The following is a 10,916-nucleotide window of genomic DNA, read 5'->3' on the forward strand; positions in this document are numbered from 1 at the left end:
TCATTCTCCGGTCAGTACGATTACAGTGATACCACATTTATTCAGTTTTATGGGTTTTGTTTTTACAGCGTTCCCTATGAGATAAAATTGACCTGTTCTCTTCATTCTCCGGGTCAGTACGATTACAGAGATACCACATTTATATAGTTTTATGGGTTTTGTTTTTACAGTGTCCCTATGAGATAAAACTGACCTGTTCTCTTCATTCTCCGGGTCAGTACGATTACAGTGATATCACATTTATATAGTTTTATGGGTTTTGTTTTTATGTTGTTCCCTATGAGATAAAACTGACCTGTTCTCTTCATTCTCCGGGTCAGTACGATTACAGTGATACCACATTTATATAGTTTTATGGGTTTTGTTTTTATGTTGTTCCCTATGAGATAAAACTGACCTGTTCTCTTCACTCTCCGGGTCAGTACGATTACAGTGATACCACATTTATATAGTTTTATGGGTTTTGTTTTTATGTTGTTCCCTATGAGATAAAACTGACCTGTTCTCTTCATTCTCCGGGTCAGTACGATTACAGTGATACCACATTTATATAGTTTTATGGGGTTTGTTTTTACAGCGTTCCCTATGAGATAAAACTGACCTGTTCTCTTCATTCTCCGGGTCAGTACGATTACAGTGATACCACATTTATATAGTTTTATGGGTGGTGTTTTTACAGTGTGCCCTATGAGATAAAACTGACCTGTTCCCTTCATTCTCCGGGTCAGTACGATTACAGTGATACCACATTTATATAGTTTTATGGGATTTGTTTTTACAGCGTTCCCTATGAGATAAAACTGACCTGTTCCCTTCATTCTCCGGGTCAGTACGATTACAGTGATACCACATTTATATAGTTTATGGGTTTAGTTTTTACAGCGTTCCCTATGAGATAAAACTGACCTGTTCTCTTCATTCTCCGGGTCAGTACGATTACAGTGATATCACATTTATATAGTTTTATGGGTTTTGTTTTTATGTTGTTCCCTATGAGATAAAACTGACCTGTTCTCTTCATTCTCCGGGTCAGTACCATAACAGTGATACTACATTTATATAGTTTTATGGGTTGTGTTTTTACAGTGTTCCCTATGAGATAAAACTGATCTGTTCCCTTCATTCTCCAGGTCAGTACGATTACAGTGATACCACATTTATCTAGTTTTATGGGTTTTGTTTTTACAGCGTTCTCTATGAGATAAAACTGACCTGTTCTCTTCATTCTCCGGTCAGTACGATTACAGTGATACCACATTTATTCAGTTTTATGGGTTTTGTTTTTACAGCGTTCCCTATGAGATAAAATTGACCTGTTCTCTTCATTCTCCGGGTCAGTACGATTACAGAGATACCACATTTATATAGTTTTATGGGTTTTGTTTTTACAGTGTCCCTATGAGATAAAACTGACCTGTTCTCTTCATTCTCCGGGTCAGTACGATTACAGTGATATCACATTTATATAGTTTTATGGGTTTTGTTTTTACAGAGTTTCCTATGAGATAAAACTGAGCTGTTCCCTTCATTCCCTGGGTCAGTACGATTACAGTGATACCACATTTATATAGTTTTATGGGTTTTGTATTTACAGTGTTCACTATGAGATAAAACTGACCTGTTCTCTTCATTCTCCGGGTCAGTACGATTACAGTGATACCACATTTATATAGTGTTATGGGTTTTGTATTTACAGCGTTCCCTATGAGATAAAACTGACCTGTTCTCTTCATTCCCCGGGTCAGTACGATTACAGTGTTTCACATTTATATAGTTGTATGGGTTTTGTTTTTACAGCGTTCCCTATGAGATAAAACTGACCTGTTCCTTCATTCTCCGGGTCAGTACGATTACAGTGATATCACATTTATATAGTTTTATGGGTTTTGTTTTTACAGAGTTCCCTATGAGATAAAACTGAGCTGTTCCCTTCATTCCCTGGGTCAGTACGATTACAGTGATACCACATTTATATAGTTTTATGGGTTTTTTATTTACAGTGTTCCCTATGAGATAAAACTGACATGTTCTCTTCATTCTCCGGGTCAGTACGATTACAGTGATACCACATTTATATAGTTTTATAGGTTTTGTTTTTACAGCGTTCCCTATGAGATAAAACTGATCTGTTCCCTTCATTCTCCAGGTCAGTACGATTACAGTGATACCACATTTATATAGTTTTATGGGTTTTGTATTTACAGTGTTCCCTATGAGATAAAACTGACCTGTTCTCTTCATTCTCCGGTCAGTACAATTACAGTGATACCACATTTATATAGTTTATGGGTTTAGTTTTTACAGCGTTCCCTATGAGATAAAACTGACCTGTTCCTTCATTCTCCGGGTCAGTACGATTACAGTGATACCACATTTATACAGTTTTATGGGTTTTGTTTTTACAGCGTTCCCTATGAGATAAAACTGACCTGTTCCTTCATTCTCCGGGTCAGTACGATTACAGTGATACCACATTTATACAGTTTTATGGGTTTTGTTTTTACAGCGTTCCCTATGAGATAAAACTGACCTGTTCTCTTCATTCTCCGGGTCAGTACGATTACAGGGATACCACATTTATATAGTTTTATGGGTTTTGTTTTTACAGCGTTCTCTATGAGATAAAACTGACCTGTTCTCTTCATTCTCCGGGTCAGTACGATTACAGTGATACCACATTTATATAGTTTTATGGGTTGTGTTTTTACAGCGTTCCCTATGAGATAAAACTGACCTGTTCTCTTCATTCTCCGGTCAGTACGATTACAGTGATATCACATTTATATAGTTTTATGGGTTGTGTTTTTACAGCGTTCCCTATGAGATAAAACTGTCCTGTTCCCTTCATTCTCCGGTCAGTACGATTACAGTGATACCACATTTATATAGTTTTATGGGTTTTGTATTTACAGTGTTCCCTATGAGATAAAACTGACCTGTTCCTTCATTCTCCGGGTCAGTACGATTACAGTGATACCACATTTATATAGTTTTATGGGTTTTGTTTTTACAGCGTTCCCTATGAGATAAAACTGACCTGTTCCCTTCATTCTCCGGTCAGTACGATTACAGTGATACCACATTTATATAGTTTTATGGGTTTTGTTTTTACAGCGTTCTCTATGAGATAAAACTGACCTGTTCTCTTCATTCTCCGGGTCAGTACGATTACAGTGATACCACATTTATATAGTTTTATGGGTTGTGTTTTTACAGTGTTCCCTATGAGATAAAACTGAGCTGTTCCCTTCATTCTCTGGGTCAGTACGATTACAGCTATACCACATTTATATAGTTTTATGGGTTTTGTTTTTACAGCGTTCTCTATGAGATAAAACTGACCTGTTCTCTTCATTCTCCGGTCAGTACGATTACAGTGATACCACATTTATATAGTTTTATGGGTTTTGTATTTACAGTGTTCCCTATGAGATAAAACTGACCTGTTCCTTCATTCTCCGGGTCAGTACGATTACAGTGATATCACATTTATATAGTTTTATGGGTTGTGTTTTTACAGCGTTCCCTATGAGATAAAACTGACCTGTTCTCTTCATTCTCCGGGTCAGTACGATTACAGTGATTCCACATTTATATAGTTTTATGGGTTTTGTTTTTACAGCGTTCCCTATGAGATAAAACTGACCTGTTCTCTTCATTCTCCGGGTCAGTACGATTACAGAGACACCACATTTATATAGTTTTGTTTGTGTTTTGATACTTACAATTTTTTTTTTAACTTTGGCATTTTTTTCTTTTATCTCCGATGATAAGCTGACAGCCATCATGTCACATATAGAATATGTAATGTGACTTTATTGAGCTGGTGTTATGTATATGGTAACAGAGGTCCCTCGTTGCCGCTGCGTTACTTTGTGGTGGGATAAGCCGTCTCCGTTGTGATGCACTCGGCTTCTGCCTATTAGATGCCGACACCCTTGGACTGTGCAGTTAGGAATGCAGAGGTCCTCACCCACCCAAAACAATCTGTCCCGTGGAGATTCATTAAGTGCCCAGATATGGGGGCGCCAGGCGGCCTACAGGCATTTCTGACTGTACCCGGGAATATGAGTGAATATAGTATCGGCTGTAACTCATCGCTGTTAGGATCTACAGGTGAATCATTTCCATAATCGTATTTGGAACATCATGGGCTTTGCGTAAAGTCCACCCCCTCCCCCCACCTAACGGCATGTGTCCCCACTGCATAACCTCCTGTAGAGCCGCCATGGCTCATATTTAGTGTCTATACGATCTGGATGGGGAGCTGGAGGGAGCCTGAATAACCAAGTGTCACCCCAAGGGCTGAGCCGGAATGGAGGGGGCGTCATCTCAGATAAACCCCTTTTTGCTGAGTGGAGATAGAAATACGGGGCCAGGGAGGTTTTAGTTGAGAGACCCAATCGGATTGGACAGTGTAGATCTTCCCCGTCTCCAGGGCCATGTTATTAGACTTTTGGTTTTCTCATTTTTATTTCTAGTTTTTGCTATTTTTGGTAATACTGTACTTTTTACACATTATAGCCTTAAACTTTAATGCTTTGCCTGGTTGCGCTAAATGAAGCTAAACATCTGCTTGGAGTATCAGCACGGCGCGTGTTCACTGCATGTTCCGGGACGCCTAATGAACCGAGAGCAGCGTGTTTCTGGGGTGCATGGACCGTGCAGTTAAGGGGCCACAGGACTGAGTGAATGGAGTAAATTATCACGGGACAAGGCAATACTTAAGGGAAATCGCCATATTTGCCCCTCATAACTTTTTATATTTCAGTCTATGAAGCTGCGTCAGAGATAATTTTTTTTATCAATTATTATTATTATTTTTATTTTTTTGGGGGGGGGGGGGATTTTTTTAGCATTACAGCATTCACCATACAGGACAAACAGTGTGGGACGCTGCAAAGCCTATGATCTTTATTTTTTATACCTTTTTATTATGGGGAAAGGGGATGATTTTAAATTAAAAAAACTAACAGTTTTTTATATCTTTTTAGGCCCCAATGAGATCTCAATATGCAATTTATATTCAACAACAGAATTTAATGCATTACTGAATAGAGTATTGTGTATATTCCAATGTAGTGCTGTCACCCGCAGGCCTTTATTGGACTATACCTCTCATGTGAGCCTGCGGCAGGCACCGGCCTTTCACAATCAACAAACGACTCCCAAGATTTCGCGCGCGGTGGCGACATTCCATCCCCAGGAGCGAAATTCTCCCAGTTTTTAAGAGCTCAGATACAGTTGTCATATTTCACCATGACATCTGAGGGATTAAATGTCTGCGATCGGCGTTATCGCCAACCCCGGGTATCTGCTGTGGGAAATAGCAGACCCCAGACGGCCATGGCTCCCGCTCCAATCGTCATCTTTAAAGACGCAATATCTGTCATACATGTACATCGGAAGTCGTGAAGGGGTTACCAGAACAGATGCCACATCTAGAACGTGGTTCCTATGATGACTTTCACAGTGACGCATCCTTCTCACTAATCAGCAGCCTGCAGTAAACGGCCCATTAATCCAGGAGTCCTCTGTATACCCCAGCGCTGCACATATGCACCACACGCACTGCCGGCCACTTACACCAGGCTCCACACATCACAGCAAACCAGATGTCCACAGCCCAGAGCCCAAGGTAAGTCTGAATGAACCCACCTGCTGCCATGTGAAGATGATGTCCTCTCCCCACCTGGAAGGACAGGAAGACACTTAGGAGAAGATGCTTTACTCTCACTGTCCCTGCCTGGTGGGAGGAGGATCATCTCATGGTCAGGAGCTGTCCTGGAGGGGGAAGAGGGAAATGATCTTTGGTTAAATCCCTTTCTGGTCAGATTCTGGGGAGACTTCAGCTCCATCTACCTGATGGTTCTCTGGGAGCTTCTCCTCTGGACAGTCCTGGGAATACAGAGGACGGGGACATCTCTCGGGGGGATTTCCTTCTATGAGTCCATCTGTAGGAAACACACAGGGACAGGAGAGATTATTACATGTGATGATGGGAGTAGTATCCAGGTGACCCATGACAGCCTCCCTCCTTACCCTGCTGATCGCCCCATAAATCTGTCTCCTCTTCTTCTTCATCTTTCACCTCAACCTTAATATCCATCAGATTTTCATCCTAAAGAAGAGAAATGTAAAATGGTCTTTGGTTCAATCCCTTTCTGGTCAGATTCTGGGGAGACTTTAGCTCCATCTACCTGATGGTTCTCTGGGGGCTTCTCCTCTGGACAGTCCTGGGAATACAGAGGACGGGGACATCTCTTGGGGGGACTTCTCCTCCTGGAGTCAGAACCTATAGGAGATAACACACAGACTGAATACAATACTGAGCGCTACAATCAGGAGGAGGAACGCTGCTGTCAGCCGCCATTTCTGCAAATCCTCTTGTGGATCCCGAAATGCGGCAGAGGAGAATAGAAACCAGCGGGTGGATTAGGGTGGAGTTCACCCCACTGCCCTCTGAGAGTCCGGATGATTGGGGTGTGGCAGTCAGCAGCCTGGAAGTCTATGGGCAGCCAGCAGCAGTTTATGAGCTGCACAAATCCCTGAAAAGTGTGATCCCGCCATAGAAGGACGAGGGCACACCCCAATATCAGGGCTGAACCCCCACAGAGAGAGGAGAGCGCCCCCCGATATCAGGGCTGAACCCCCATAGAGTTGAAATCGCCCCCCGATATCAGGGATGAACTCCCATAGAGGGACGAGAGCACCCCCCCCCCAATATCCGATATCAGGGCTGAACCCCATAAAGCAGGGATGCTCAACCTGTGGCCCTCCAGCTGTTCTAAAACTACATGATAGCTGTAGGCTGTTCAGACATGCTGGGAGTTGTAGTTTTGCAGGTGCCGCACCTGAGGGGTTAACTGCCGCAGATCGCAGCTACCGCTCATAGAGGTCGGGAGCCGGCTATGTGATTCTGCAGCTCCCGCCTCCTGTATATGAATGAATGAGAGAGATATCTTCATTGGTGGCGCAGTGCGCCCCCCCGACCCCAGTATTAAAAACATTGGTGGCGCAGTGTGCCCCCCCCCCCACCCAACCCCCCCCAGTATTAATCATTGGTGGCAGTGGCAGCAGGATCCCCTCTCCTCCTCCTCAGTGGCAGTTCCGATCGGAGCCCCAGCAGTGTAAGCCTGGGGCTCTGATCGGTTACCATGGCAGCCAGGACACTACTGAAGCCCTGGCTGCCATAGTCGGCTCCCTGCTGCTGTGTGAACAGAGCACAGGGCAGCAGGGACAGTGTAAAGTCCTATTCACCCTGATAGAGCTCTATTAGGGGAATAGGACAAGGGTTCTAGTCCCTAAGGGGGCTAAAAGTTAGTAAAAAAATATATATATGTTAAAAAAATATACAGTATATATTAAGTATAAATGAAAAAGAAAGATTTACAAAAAAAAATAAAACTACACGTTAACAATAAACATATTCATTTTCAGCAAATTTGTGTAGGATTAAAAAAAAAAATAATAATAATGAAAATTCACAGAATAATCGGTATAAATTATCGGCCTGAAAGTTCCCAGATTATTGGTATCGGTTCTAAAAAATCAATATCGGTCGATCCCTAGTGGACACATCCCCATCGCGTCGCTCAAATGGAGGAAACGCTGCAAAGCTCACATGGTGGACACGTCCCCTCTGTGGCGCTCCCATGGAGGGCACGTCACCTCCGCGGCGCTCCCATGGAGGACACGTCAGCTCTGTGGCGCTCCCATGGAGGATGCGGCGCTCCCATAGAGGACATGTCACCTCCGCGGCGCTCCCATAGAGGACACGTCACCTCCGCGACGCTCCCATGGAGGACACGTCATCTCCGCGGCGCTCCCATGGAGGACACGTCACCTCCGCGGCGCTCCCATGGAGGACACGTCACCTCCGTGGCGCTGTGTGTATATATATATACATACAGGTGAAACTTAAAAAAATTGAATATGGTGCAATGTTCATTTATTTCAGTAATGCAACTTAAAAGGTGAAGCTAACATATGAGACTCATTACATGCAAAGCGAGATATTTCAAGCCTTTATTTGTTATAGTTTGGATGATTATGGCTTACAGCTTATGGAACCACAAAGTCACAATTTTAAGGTCCCCTTCGCTCGGGGGGTATGGATTAATTAGCGGACTAGAGTGCGACACTTTGAGCCTAGAATATTGAACCTTTTCACAAAATTCTAATTTTAAGCTGCATTAATGCAATTCCTTTTAATTAGCATTACTGAAATAAATGGACTTTTACACGATATTCAAATTTTTCGAGTTTCACCTGTATATTCACTGCTCACTACAATAAGGGGTAGGGAGGGAAGGGGGGGGGGGGGTCATTACGAGGAACACATCTTGTATCTGTTTCTGTGTCGTGACCTCTGAGCCGGATCAACTTCAGAACTATTAGGAGATGGCAACACATCAGAAGGTTGATTTCGACCAAAGAAAATTGTTGGCCGAACAGAGACAGGACATCTAGCAAGTCCATTCAGATCGACAAGGGCAAGTCCTCCACCAGTACGGACAGACCATAACGCAGCTGCACGGTAAGAAATGTATTCTTACAAAATGTCCCTCCCTGTGTGACTGCTAAGATCTGGGTGAGTCTTACATGTTATAATTGTCCTGTTCAAAGAACTGTGAATTGAAGTGATGTTGGTTTAGGCTGCCAATATGGAGTTGAGACAGTCTTCACAGACCAGGGTTTGTCGCGGGCAACTGGTATCGTGTCTCATGACTGTGTTTTGGTGAGTGGCTTGGGGCGTTCCTCAAGTGCAGCGACCACTGCAGTCAGTTGTGTACTAACAATATTAGGACACCTGTCCTCACACTCAATCACACTCCAACCTCTCCACCATGGCCAACACCAAACAGCTGTCTAAGGACACCAGGGACATAATAGTAGACCTGCACAAGGCTGGGATGGGCTACAGGACAATAGGCAAGCAGTTTGGTGAGAAGGCAATAACTGTTGGCGCAATTATTAGAAAATGGAAGAATCAAAAGATGACTGTCAATCTTCCTCGGTCTGTGGCTCCATGCAAGATCTCACCTCGTGGGGTAAGTATGATTCTGAGAAAGGTCAGAAATTAGCCCCAAACTAAACGGGAGGACCTGGTCAATGACCTGAAGAGAGCTTTAGTACTACACTACGCCGTCATGGATTAAAATCCCGCAGGGCACACAAAGTCCCTTGCTCACACCAGAACATGTCCAGACCCTTTTGAAGTTCACCAACGACCATCTGGGTGATCCAGAGGAGGCATGGGAGAAGGTTAGATAAGACCAGAATAGAACTATTTGGTATCAACTCCAGTCTCCGGGTTTGGAGGAAGGAGGATGAGTAGAACCCCAAGAACACCATCCCAACCATGAAGCATGGGGGTGGAAACATCATACTTTGGGGGTGTTTCTCTGCAAAGGGAACAGGACGACTGCATCGTATTGAAGGGAGGATGGATGGGGCCATGTATCTTGAGATTTTGGCCAACAACCTCATTCCCTCAGTAAGAGCATTAAAAATGGGTCGTGTCTGGGTCTTCAAGCATGACAATGTCTGGAAACACACAGCCAGGGCAGCTAAGGAGCGGATCCATAAAAAGCATTTCCAGATCCTGGAGTGGCCTAGCCAGTCTCCAGAAATTAACCCAATCGAAAATCTTTGGAGGAAGCTGAAACTTAATGTAGCCTGGCGACAGACCCGACACCTGAAAGATCTGGAGAAGATCTGTATGGAGGAGTGGGCCAAAAAGTGTGTGCAAACCTGGTCAGGAACTACAGGAAATGTCCGATCTCTGTAACTGCAAAGGTTTCTGGACCAAATATTAAGTTCTGTTTTTCTATTAAAAATTGGAGAGCATATAGTAATATAGAAATGATAACGTGGTGTTCCAAAAAGTATATATACCACTTAGTACAAAATCAAGGACCCTTAAAACTCATACTTTATTTAAATATAGATAAAAAGAATATCCAAAACCTGAAAATAAGGCTGGCTTCAGTAGGTTCAAGATACCAATATAAGCAAAAATGAAAAAGCAAAAACAAAAACAATACAAACCATAGTCGCAGGGAGGACCAAGAAATGTGAACAATGTCTATAAACGGGGGTACCGGTATACCAGGGGGGAGACTGTCCCTAAGGAAACCCTGGTCTACCCTCAGCCCTGGGACTACCCCTGATGGTGGAGTCTCCCCGTCAACGTGCCTGATCTGATTGGCCCTAGGAAGCCCCGCGTGATCGGACCTATTACCAGTTCAACCCGACGCGTTTCCCCCGAAGTGGGTTCATCAGGGGGTATATGAGGGTAAAAAGCGTTTCCAAAAAAAAGATAGATACATAAACAATTACATGATGTACAATAAATGTACAAAGATATACAAGAAACTCCACTAGGCATAGGGCTTCATAGGGCCAATCAGGTCAGGTACGGTGACGGAGAGACTCCACCATCAAGGGTCGTTCCCAGGCTGAGGGTAGACCAGGGTTTCCTTAGGGACAGTCTCCCCCCTGGAATACCGGTACCCCCGCTTATAGACATTGTCCACATTCCTTGGTCCTCCCTGCGACTATGGTTTGGTTTGTTTTTTAATTTGTGCTTCTATTGGTATCTTGAACCTACTGAAGCCGGCCTTATTTTCAGGTTTTGGATATTCTTTTTATCTATATTTAAATAAAGTATGAGTTTTAAGGGTCCTTGATTTTGTAGTAAGTGGTATATCTGTTTTCCTATTGTATTAAATACTTATTCCCTGCAATAAAATGCTAATTAATTATTTACAAATCATATCATGTGATTTTCTGGATTTATTTAGATTCTGTCTCTCACAGTTGACGTGAACCTACGATACAAATTACAGACCTCTCCATTCTCTGTAGGTGGGAAAACGTGCAAAATTGTCAGTGCATCAGACCCTTATTTT

The 10,916-nt window shown here is 43.1% G+C and overlaps 1 protein-coding gene across 1 annotated transcript in view; it reads right to left on the reverse strand.

Moving 5' to 3' along the window:
* LOC120998348 (zinc finger protein 501-like) overlaps positions 1 to 5,928 on the reverse strand; it is a 308,112-nt gene extending 302,184 nt beyond the window's left edge. The window contains exon 1 of the mRNA XM_040429014.1: positions 5,659 to 5,928. The gene's annotated coding sequence lies outside the window, so the exon portion shown is untranslated. The remainder of the gene's footprint in view (positions 1 to 5,658) is intronic.
* Positions 5,929 to 10,916: the final 4,988 nt, after the last annotated feature.

This window comes from Bufo bufo, chromosome 4, assembly GCF_905171765.1.
Source record: "Bufo bufo chromosome 4, aBufBuf1.1, whole genome shotgun sequence".
Lineage (NCBI taxonomy): Eukaryota > Metazoa > Chordata > Amphibia > Anura > Bufonidae > Bufo > Bufo bufo.